General features: G+C 43.2%; 4 non-coding genes across 4 annotated transcripts; 2 read left to right on the plus strand and 2 right to left on the minus strand.

Annotated features, from left to right (window-relative positions):
- The first annotated feature begins 6297 nt into the window (after nt 1-6297).
- Nucleotides 6298-6370, plus strand: TRNAM-CAU (transfer RNA methionine (anticodon CAU)). Its single transcript has one exon. It is a non-coding gene; the product is annotated as a tRNA-Met (tRNA).
- Nucleotides 6371-6561: 191 nt separating this feature from the next.
- On the minus strand, nt 6562-6633 carry TRNAE-UUC (transfer RNA glutamic acid (anticodon UUC)). The gene has a single exon. It is a non-coding gene; the product is annotated as a tRNA-Glu (tRNA).
- A 628-nt stretch (nt 6634-7261) lies between these two features.
- TRNAM-CAU (transfer RNA methionine (anticodon CAU)) lies at nt 7262-7334 on the plus strand. Its single transcript has one exon. It is a non-coding gene; the product is annotated as a tRNA-Met (tRNA).
- Nucleotides 7335-7575: 241 nt separating this feature from the next.
- TRNAE-UUC (transfer RNA glutamic acid (anticodon UUC)) lies at nt 7576-7647 on the minus strand. The gene has a single exon. It is a non-coding gene; the product is annotated as a tRNA-Glu (tRNA).
- Nucleotides 7648-11995: the final 4348 nt, after the last annotated feature.

Below are 11995 nucleotides of genomic sequence, written 5' to 3' on the forward strand. Positions count from 1 at the left end.
CCTTGGCCTGTACCAGTCTCTCTTATATAGCTCCAACTGACACCCGATTGGCTGTTCAGCACCATTTCTGATTGGCTCAAACTGACAGACTCAGCTCCCCGCACTCTCTCCCATCTCCTGCTTCACATCGCTCTCTGCTCTGGCTCTGTGTTTCCTGCTCTGTAAAACTTATGTTTTATGTTAAATGTGGCCACTAAAATCGGCGCATTTTCCCCTGAAATGCACAAAGACACCTCATTTGACCTTCCATAGGAATTGCTTGGCTGCTGCCTGCTACGGTAAGAGAACATAATTCACTCAGTGAAAGTTTGCAGAAACCAAATGGAGTCTGCTCGATTCATTTCAGACCTCTGACTTTATATACATTTAAAATACAATACGGTAAATGTTTTACCGCTCAATGTCATGCAAGATAAAGAAGGCCCCCCCTGAGGATGTAATGTGAGGATTAAAGTGTTAGGAAGACCAGAGCAGGATAATGTGTTTCTCTTATTCTTTCACACAGTTAACACAGGCAGCAGTGATTCTTGCTGGTGCTATCTCCAACTGCCTTCATACATATTTAGTTGTCTGTTCCAGTTGTGGATAATCAATTACATTTGTATGTCTATTAAAAAACATTAACCGTGTTCATCAGTTGTAATACATTTGATTGTTAGAATGGTTTCTACTCAGTGATATAAGAGGAGTAACAGGGAGGGAGCAGTGTAGCTGAAAGAGGACAAACAGCAACAATCTGTCTCTTGCCTTTTATTATAAGGAGGCCAATAATAAACTCCCTCTAAAAGAGCTATTTTTACCCCATTTGCCCTTCCTGTCTGTGCCTCCCAGCCCTGCGCCTTTGCCAGGGGCCTCAGAGTCATCATAGACCCACAGGATAGTCATAGAGGCACAACGCCCCTGTCCGGGAGCAACATGCAACTCCTGATCACATTGTGGAATGCCCTCAGTCAGGTAAAATTTTGTCGAGGGCACTCTCGGTCCCAGAGCCACCTTTCAGAGCGGTATTTAGAGTGGTGATAGAACAGGTGGTGAGGCATCTAACAGTACCCAAGACATGGGCAAGCTCCATGTAACAGGCTACCCAGTCACCCTGGAATTGTACTAGCATTGTAGTCCTTCACCTCACCCACAAAAGAGCATAATCACTGTGACTGCGGGCTTTGTCCCAGAGACCCCTTTTGTATGTTGAACTTATTTTATTAAGTTATTGTAATGGAACGTCTGTACCCAGAGTGGTACTGTAAAGAACCTCATGTATCAGTCGAGACTAGATGAAGGGTACAAAGGAATGCTTTTTTTATGGCCAAGTGGTCTGCTTATATACACAGACCCCCAGCATGGGGTCTCCAGCAAAACATAAGTAAACCCGCCCAGGCGTTTCTGTGTCTTGGAGATAAGTGATAGCCCAGATCTAAGTGCCCAAGTTGTCCAAAGAGCGCTAATCCCGATAGTACAGCCAAATCGCCACCGGGGTAAAGTTTTGACCAACCGCATACATGGCGACTGCTCAAATTAGTTCCATAAATTGGGAGCTCCTACATGAAATTAATAAATGGTTTTCCTGGCTCGAAGGGAGCGAATGTTCACAAAATTAGCTCTATGAATTATATGAAGGAAGAGTATGAAAAGCCTTCGTTAAGACCATGGGGGGACAACATATTTAATCTATAGATCCAGAATGCCTTTCTCTGGCGTAATTTGCTATCCCAACCGCCTTTGCGTGGTGGTTGCGGTATGTGTTTTAAGCTCATAAAATGGATATCATCTGATGATTGGTTGTGACATTGGTGTAAATGTTGGATTGGAATCTCCAGTCGTCTCCTTACTGAGTTGACATGTTCACAAATCCTATATCTAAGTGGTCAAAATGTCTTGATCACATATTTGAGTTTACAAAAGCAGGTTAGACCACTACAACCGAACAGCAATTAAAAAAGAAACGCGTTTTAAACCACTCTGTATTCATGCAGTTGGAGAATGACTTAAATTGTCTGCTGATGTAAGGGCAGTGATTATTTTAGAGGGGAGAAGGTTTAAAAATAATATCAGGTAGTATTACTTTATTGAGTGGGTAATGTATGCATGGAATAGGCTTCCAGTTTAAGTGGTAGAGGTTAACACAATGAAGGAGTTTAAGCATGCGTGGGATAGGCATAAGGCTATCCTAACTATAAGATAAGGCCAGGGACTAATGAAAGTATTTAGAAAATTGGGCAATATTCTATGTTTCTATTACAATGTCCGCATCGGAATATCCCCACTAGTAAATATTGCTATCACAAACTGTGACCCTAACCCTCTTACGCTCACTGTCCCAGCCCACTTGCTTGCCTGCCTCATCTGCCTCTACAGTATGAGGATATTTATGGGGATTAATTAGTATTAATTAATTTCCATTAATTGAAAATAATATTTTCATAAAAATTATTAAAATTAATAATCTTTATTAAAATATTAAGGGTTGATATTTTATTGGCACTATTCCCATTTATTATTTAAAACGAAGAGTTACTATTTTAACTCTTTAGACCTGGAGTACGTTAATATTTCATACATTAATATCACAACTTTTTATAGAAATTATAATATTTATTTTTGTCAATAAGTGCAAATGTATATGGTAATTAGTGAGCAATTTTTCAATCATATTGAACAAGATATGGCATAGTACAGTATCACAATCTCAAACTATTTAGAGTGATGGGATTGTTAGTTCATGACACTTTCAATCAACCATGTTAGCATAATATGTTACTTCATATACAATTGAATAGAATGTTACTAGTTGTTAAATTAAAAGGAACCCTATGAGTTTATCAGCATATGGATTATCATTTAAAGACCGATTTTTTACATTTTTTTTTAGGATCTTAATGAAATACAATCTTAGTTTTTACTCTTAGTAAGATTTACAATGTGTTGATTGTTTGCGTAACGTAAACACCATTCATTAGACTTGATCTATAAACAAAGTTCTACTGACAATGTTTTATCAGCTAGCCACAGAATTTTAACCAGCTCAGTGCTGACAAGTCAGTTGAAGCTTTTAACTCATACAGTTAAACCTCTGAGCATCGGATAGGCATCAGTCACCGATTTGTCGTTAAAGCGCTGACAGTCTACACAGAAACGGGTCATTGCTTCCCACTTCAATACTAGTACTACTTGTGATGCCCAGGTGCTCTTTTACCCCTAGCCCAGGCCCGGACTGGCCATCGGGCACACCGGGCAAATGCCCGGTGGGCCGCGATGGCCGTGGGGCCGAGGCCGGCAGGGAGATCACAGGATCTCCCCTGCCGGTCTATGCAGGGCCGGCACTATCCGAGCGCCGGCCCCGCTGTTTTCCATGATGGGCCGGTGGGGAGATCAAAGATCTCCCTCACCGGCCCACATAGAGAATATTCCGGCCGCCAGCAGGGAGAGAGGGAGGGAGCCAGGAGAGGACCCGGCGGAGCTCTATCTTGCAGCTCCGCCGGGTTCCTCTCGCGAGATCCGAAGTGTTGCCATGGCAACGACCGGATCTCGCGAGAGTGAACTCTAGCCCTCAGGCTAGAGTTCACTCACCCACTGGACCACCAGGGATGGTGTCACCGTGCCGGTCCCCCCCTCCCAGATACCACCATGCCGGTCCCAGGCTAAAAGGTAAGAAGGGAGGGGGGACATAATGCCTACTTATTTTTTGTTTTTATCTACCCCCCCCAACACACACCACTCTCACACACACCACTCTCACACCCATCATCCAAAGCACTCTCACACACAGCACTCTAACATATACATCACACACAGCACTCTCACACACAGCACTCTCACACACAGCACTCTCTCACACACAGCACTCTCTCACACACAGCACTCTCACACACAGCACTCTCACACACAGCGCACTCTCACACACAGCACTCTCACACACACAGCACTCTCACACACACAGCACTCTCACACACAGCACTCTAACATACACATCACACACAGCACTCTCACACACAGCACTCTCACACACAGCACTCTCTCACACACAGCACTCTCTCACACACAGCACTCTCACACACAGCACTCTCACACACAGCGCACTCTCACACACAGCACTCTCACACACACAGCACTCTCACACACACAGCACTCTCACACACACAGCACTCTCACACACAGCGCTCTCACACACACAGCACTCTCACACACACAGCACTCTCACACACACACAGCACTCTCACACACAGCACTCTCACACACAGCGCACTCTCACACACGGCACTCTCACACACACGGCACTCTCACACACACGGCACTCTCACACACACAGCACTCTCACACACAGCACTCTCACACACATCATACACAGCACCCACACACACATCACACAGCACCCTCACACAAATCAATCACACACAGCACCCTCACACTCAGCACCCACACACACAGCACCCACCGCACCCTCACACACATCACACCTCACATACACATACTGCACCCCTCACATACACACAGAACCCCCCCGACACACTGCACCACACACATGCACAATACTTCCAAACATATTTATATAATATATATATATATATATATATATATATAATATTCACACACACACACTATAGCCTGTATGCACACTCTTGCTACATCCCTTATACACACATTCTCTACAGCCCCTAGCCACATATGCATTACATTACACTACAAACACAACACGACTAAAACCGACCTTATAACACAATACCACACCACAATCAGCTCACTCTGCACACACACAATGGCAGGCTCCAAAAACATGCACAATACTCTTTCCTGGTATTTTTGTCTCCTGGTATCCATTTATAGAGACACCAGAGACAAGTTGCAAGGAAACACAGTGCAAGCATGTTATTAAATTTGCTTGCGCTGTGCAGAACAAATACGGGGCTTTTTTCTCATGCTAGAGCTCTTCAGCAGAGCTCTGTGCATGGTCTGCCCTGGAAGAGCATTGAACCAACATGCTCACTTTGAGAGGGGGCGTATTTGTCATTAATGATGACAAAACACACTCTCTCTGCCCCGCCACCTTCTTAGTGGGCCGCTGTGATAAAAAAATGCCCGGGCCGAATTTTTTTCCCAGTCCGGCCCTGCCCTAGCCTCAACATCTTCTGAATCTCTCTAAGGGGGCTACCTAAGCAGGGCCTGTCCTGGGGTCTCTACCTTGTGGACTGCAAACTGAGTGTACCTAGGAATTTGGGAAAAGGTTTCCCTTTTTACAGCTAATATCTGTCTAGCTTGTTCTTTCTCCTAGTGGCTTAAGGACTCTCCCAGCTGGACCTGTTCTAGGTCTCCCTCCAAGCTTCCACTCCCCAGTAGGTCTCGGACGGGTAGGTTGTCTGGATCATCTGAGAAGGGCACACACACTGTGTCCACGTCCTCCGCCCTCTCATGGTACACTTTCCACATATTCACGTGGAAGGTGCACCTGAGCTGTTCGTTCGTACAATGTAAGTGGTGTCACTTAACTGTTCTACTACCTGGTAGGGGCCCTAGCAGGCTGCTTGTAATTTGTCATGTCGGACTAATTCAGTTTTAGTCATAGTATTTAGACTAAAACGTTATTTTAGTTTTAGTTGTATTTTAGTCATCTGAATTGTTTTAGTTTTAGTCTAGTTTTAGTTGACTAAATGTAAAAAATATCATTCAACTAAAATCTGAGTAAAATTGTTAGTCGACAAAATTAAAGGACCACTCTAGGCACCCAGACCACTTCAGCTTAATGAAGTGGTCTGGGTGCCAGGTCCAGCTAGGGTTAACTAATTGTTTTATAAACATAGCAGTTTCAGAGAAACTGCTATGTTTATCAATTAGTTAAGCCTTCCCCCTAATTCTCTAGTGGCTGTCTCACTGACAGCCGCTAGAGGCGCTTGCGTGATTCTCACTGTGAAAATCACAGTGATAGCACGCAAGCGTCCATAGGAAAGCATTATGAATGCTTTCCTATGTGACCGGCTGAATGCACGCGCAGCTCTTGCCGCACGTGCGCATTCAGCCGACGGGGAGGAACGGAGGCGGAGAGGAGGAGGAGAGCTCCCCGCCCAGCGCTGGAAAAAGGTAAGTTTTTACCCCTTTCCCCTTTCCAGAGCCGGGCGGGAGTGGGTCCCTGAGGGTGGGGGCACCCTCAGGGCACTCTAGTGCCAGGAAAACGAGTATGCTTTCCTGGCACTAGAGTGGTCCTTTAATACTGGTCTAAGTTTTATATTTTCATGATAACATGTCATATAAGATTATGTGTGTAGGCATATCCTCACCAAAAGACCTCATGGACTTAAGTGCAGTTTTGCCTCGTTAGCGCAGTAGGTAGCGCGTCAGTCTCATAATCTGAAGGTCGTGAGTTCGATCCTCACACGGGGCATGTGCACTTTTGTTTACACCCATGTTAATCAATAATATTTATTCTGGAATACTAGCTGTGTTCAGGTTATCCTTTTCCACATTTGTACATTCTCAGACTCAGGTTTACTGTACAAAACTTATTCCATTTTTTTATTAGTACTAAAAAAAGTAGTGTTTTGATATTTGTTTCTTATTATAAAAGTAGTAACATTCCCATACCGGGAGTCGAACCCGGGCCGCCTGGGTGAAAACCAGGAATCCTAACCGCTAGACCATATGGGAAATCTGCCAGTGTTTTCTTTTTATGCTATACATGTTGTAGAGTTGTACTTCTAAGTCTGTATTACAGATCTCTCACCAGTACATATAATGTTATTAATAATAATGATAACATAGTCAAACACCTGTTTTGCTGCTGTTCTGATCTATAAGTACAGATGGTTTTCTCTGCATTTTTGTGCTGACAATATGGGATTCTTGAAAGATTTGCAGACAATTTAAAGGTACTGGTTATAGGGGAAACCTATGATTTTTCTCAAACTGCTTGAAGACAATGTTTGATCAGATTGGATAATGTCTCTGTAGCACGTTAATACTACATACACCTGGGCAGCTGTTACACTGTCTATTAACATGTAAAAAATGAATTAATGTCTCTAGTTTCTGGTGCTCCATTCCTGTGTCAGCTGATTGTATCCATGGATCTGCATTTAGGGATAAATGTTGGGACAGATAAACAAAAACAAGAAGCTTGTGATTACAGTGTACATAGGCAGTATTGGTTCTCATTTATCATCTGTAGTCACATGTTTGGGGCAGAACAAAAAAAATATTAATGGAATTATTCTCTAAACAACTAAAGTGAATGAGAAATATAGTAACCCCCAGCGTCATAACTGTTCCTAGTAAAGCCTCGTTAGCGCAGTAGGTAGCGCGTCAGTCTCATAATCTGAAGGTCGTGAGTTCGATCCTCACACGGGGCACTTTTTATGTCTACTTTTAAGTTTTTGTTAACTTTACATTTTTGTGTGATTAGCCAAAATATTTGTTATGAAATAATTTATGTTTATTATTATAAAGACATTCAATGTGCTTTAAATCTGTTCATACGAAAGGAAAATCATACAGATCCAAGTTAAATAATGCATAATAAATATATAAATATATAAATATATAACATGGCATATAATAAATGTTTATTAAAATAAAAAATAAAAAAATTAATTCCCATACCGGGAGTCGAACCCGGGCCGCCTGGGTGAAAACCAGGAATCCTAACCGCTAGACCATATGGGAACTCATCAATTAATTCTGAGAATTGCTGTCAGAATGTAGGTGTGAACGTTTTCAGGAGTGTTACAAAGTAAAAAAAATAGGAAAATATTGTTAGAACAAGGAGAATGTAATTGAATACAATTCTTTTAGGAGAAGTATGTAATACCAACGAAACCACTGACTGTTTTCTAGACTGTATTCAGTATTACAGTTTCTGCCCACATACCAACAATCACACACCCAGACATCCTAGCTAGTTTCTGAGTATATGACTGTTTCACTGGAAGAAAAAGATAGCAACCTGTTTACGAATTAAAGAAATTGCTGTCACTTAATTGGACCTTGTAGTTTATACAAATTGTTCTTCACAAATGCATCAGTATCACTTTACAAGTGTCTGTGTATCTAGTAGAGTGCCATAAGACAGTATTTGAGCGACACCTACTGATTGTTTACATGCTAGAGGGAGAGGGGTACAGTGACACAAAAGTAAAGGGTAAGTTAGAAAGGTAGGTTGCTAGTGTAACGAACTGTGCTAATATAACTGTGTCCCCCAACAGAGTGCAATGACACCGTAGTTTACTTCTCGTGATAGTAATTTTCTGCTTAAGTAAGCCACCAGATGGTTGCTGCCATCTGCTCAGACTTGGCTCAATACTGCTCCCAATTCAAACATAGAAGCATCTGTGTGAACAAGAAATCGTTTAGTTGGATCAGGAGCAGCAAACCAAATCCAAAAGACACTGTGATAAATGCAGACTTCTTGGGACACCTTGTATCCCCCAATAACCAGCGTTTCTTACCTCGTCTGTCTCCCTTCTATCCCTTTACTCTAATTTTACCCTAAATTCTGCATTTAATTGTTTCTTTGTTTGTTTTCTTTGTTTTTATTGTATATGACTGATTTTTCTGAACTATGCAGCAAATTTTTATTTTTATTTTTGGTGTTTGCAAACATTTGCTTGATCTCTCATTAAAAAAGAATGCCTGTCCGTGGTGTGGGCCCTTAAAAAGCGACAGCTGTATTTATATGGACAACCCTTTTCCTTACTCACAGATCACAACCCGTTAGTGTGGCTTAACAGGGTAGCGGGAGACAACACCAGGCTGCTGCGCTGAAGTTTAGCGCTGCAGCCCTTTGACTTTACCATACGCTACCGCCCTGGAAAACTAAATGGCAACGCTGACGGGTTATCCAGACAAACTGAACTCGAAAAGTGATCTGTGAGTACTCCTCCGCACATACCCAAGTCGATCCGTTGGGATCAGACTGTATATGCCGGCTTGTAGTTCTGGGGGAGCATTGTGGCAAAACTAGCCACTTATTTGTATAAGACTGAGTTGGCTCGACTATTTGAGGTTTCCAAACAGAATATGGATATATTGTTCACCAGTCGAACCAACTACCGAACGGGGAGACCACCCAAGGGAGTCATGTGCCTCTAATTGACTATTGTAACACCAGAAAACTGCAAGGTTCTAAATGGTCGGATGGGTGGCCGCAGTTCGTATAACCGAACACGTGGTGGCGGCCATCTTTGCGCACGAACGGCCAGCGGTGTTTGGTCGTCAAGTGTGTGGAACTATAATCGGACACTCGACCTCGCGAACACCGCTATACTTCTATCTTCTTCGTGCGTTCGTTTCCCTTTGTTTAGAAAGAGCGGCATTCGACTGGATTGAACGAACGAACGAACACCAGGCACACGACTACCCAGTTCATGAACACTTATATTCGTTATTTTAATCGTGAGAACTCCCGAAAGAAGACCAGTCAAAGCATTCAACTGCATGGAACTGTTTTGGAGCTTTGCCTCGTGGCTGACCTGTCTAAACTTCACTTGAATGGCGTTCCTGTTCTACCAAACGGATCTGAGCGGTATTTCGACAGATTGGGCGCTTAGATCGCTGCTATTCGGTGAAGTTCTGATTAATATTATGGGAGTTATGATGTTTTAAAATAGTGTTTCATTTTCTGTACTTGGGAGATAATCTAATTAAAGAATTGTCCTTACGCAATTATCTTCCAAGTACAGAAAAGGAGCCTGGGAAATGTGTCTTTGTTCCATGTCCCCAACAAGGTCCACCAGGGGAAAGCCCCTGGAATGTAATTAAAGAAACCCCTTGCATGGGGAATTGTATAAAAGCCAGCTGTGGCTCAATAAAAACCAGTTGACTCCCAAAACTGTGTATCGTCCAGTTGTTGGGGAATGGGATTGGGATTGCCACGCTATGCTTCTCTTGAATGCTGATTAAGTTTACCAGCGGAGATACTGCAGTTAACACTTCTACTTTGCTATATATATATATATATATATATATATATATATATATATAATACTTTGTAAGTGTGTCAGTATGAGGGAGGGAGGGAGGGAGAGAGAGAGACAGAGTGTGTGTGTGTGTGTGTGTGTGTGTATGTATGAATGTCACTGTGTCTGTCAGCGTATATCTGTTAGTGAGTGTGTCAGTCAGTGAATGTTTGTGTTTGCCAGTGTGTGTGTGTGTGCCTGTCAGTGAATGTATGTATGGTATGTGTGACGAAGTGCCCTTCTCCACTTAGTCTTGGAGAGGCCTGCTTGCCAGCCTCTTGCCTTGTGACTATGGCCCCTGGGAGTTATTGCCATATAAAAGCCTCTATTTATGGCTATTGTACTTTGGAGACTGTTTCTGGCCCTTTAAATCCATGGGAAAATGTGCCTCTTCCCCCTCCCTCTTTTTCCTGTCCATTGTTCTCCAGCAGGGCGTTTTCCAAGGAACACCGCCAGATCAGTTGAAACTGGCTGCTTTGTCCCTCCTCAATCTCTCATCAGCCCTTGCTATTGTTTAACCACATGGCGTTCCAACTGTATTCGTGAGATCTGAGCACCTTTCAGACATATTGAGCACTCAGATTAAAGCTATCTGGGGATATGTTGGACATATAGGTTAAACATTGTATTATAAGAATTATGTATTTTTATGTGGTTTTTGTAACAGTTTTGACTTAGAGATAGTCCCTGTACCTGGAGATAATTAAGTTACCACACGCACTTAAGCCAATTATCTCCAGGATAGAGGAGAAGATAGCCTGGCTGCACAGCCTAAATCTGTGAAAATGTTTTGGGCAGGAAAGCCATGCTTGCGATCGGTCAAATGTGACTTTTAAGAGCTGTTTCTGATACGCTTTCCTTGAAGTGAGGTCTTTCCCACACGGTCCTGGAGGACAGAGGCTGATCCAGGGTGGAAGGAAGATGGCGAGACTACAGTTAAGCAACGGCGGTTGTGGAGTCTGCGGCGGTTGTGGTTTCCGGTGCAGTGCTTATGGTCCTGAGCGCAAGCTAGGAAGCATCCGTCAACAGAAAGTACTCAGTTGGAGTACAGGTGATCTGTTACAGTATGTGAATCTGAGTGTTTGGTTGTCAATGAATGGGTGTCAGTGTGTGTCTGTCAGTCAAACTGCATGTTTGTCTTCAACAGGTAGGAGCGGGAAAAATTTAGAATATGAGGGGATGGCGGGGGGGCGGGAGGGGGATGGAGTAGTTCCGCCAAGTCTGCTTCCCCTGATAGCAACGAGGAGGCAGGCTTGGCGGAGCTACTCAGTCGGAGTAATGGAGCTCCGTCACAGCGTTATTTCCCACCATGCCTGCACTTTTGACTTAAGCAACAGAAGGACAGGGCTTAAGTTGGTGATCGGCGATGCAAGTACAGGCTCGAGAGGCAGTACCACTCATCACACTTTAAAAGTGGAACAGTTAAATATGCTTATACCAGCCATACTGTGGCTGATCACAGACCAATGCAAGACCTCATTAAGTTATCAGACTGCAGCTTGTTTCCCTGAGCTATAGACAGTACAGAGGTAAATCAGGCTCTCTTAACTGACAAAGGGAAGAGGCATTTAAATGACGTGCACACAAATCTTTGAGAGCGACATGACCGGTTTCTTCTGTTGATCTTAGTTTCCCTTGATGAAGAATCCATCTTAAATTTAGGAAATTGTCTATTTAAATGGGAAATTGGCACTTTAATGAAAGTCAAAACACACCTCCCTAGCTGGCAAACCACTAGGGAGTGGTTTTTTTCTCTTCTTCTGTTCGCTCTGAGCCAACGAAAGTGGCATACACCCTCTTCTAGAGTGGGCCTACCTTCTCCAGTAAGTCACCGTGAGCCTGTGAACACACAAACACATTTTACCTGGATGCATCCTCCATGCCTCCTGTGTCCTCTAGTTGCTGCTCCTCGCTGTGCACACATGCAGGTCTTTGAATTAGAGATCTTGCAAAGACCACAGTCAGAAGAACTGCTGCTTTTGAAAAAAAAATTCCCTTAAGATATAACCCAAAAACCTGCAGTAAAAACACTGTATATTATCTTTGTGGGTATATCT

The sequence above is a fragment of the Pelobates fuscus genome, chromosome 3 (genome assembly GCF_036172605.1).
Source record: "Pelobates fuscus isolate aPelFus1 chromosome 3, aPelFus1.pri, whole genome shotgun sequence".
NCBI lineage: Eukaryota > Metazoa > Chordata > Amphibia > Anura > Pelobatidae > Pelobates > Pelobates fuscus.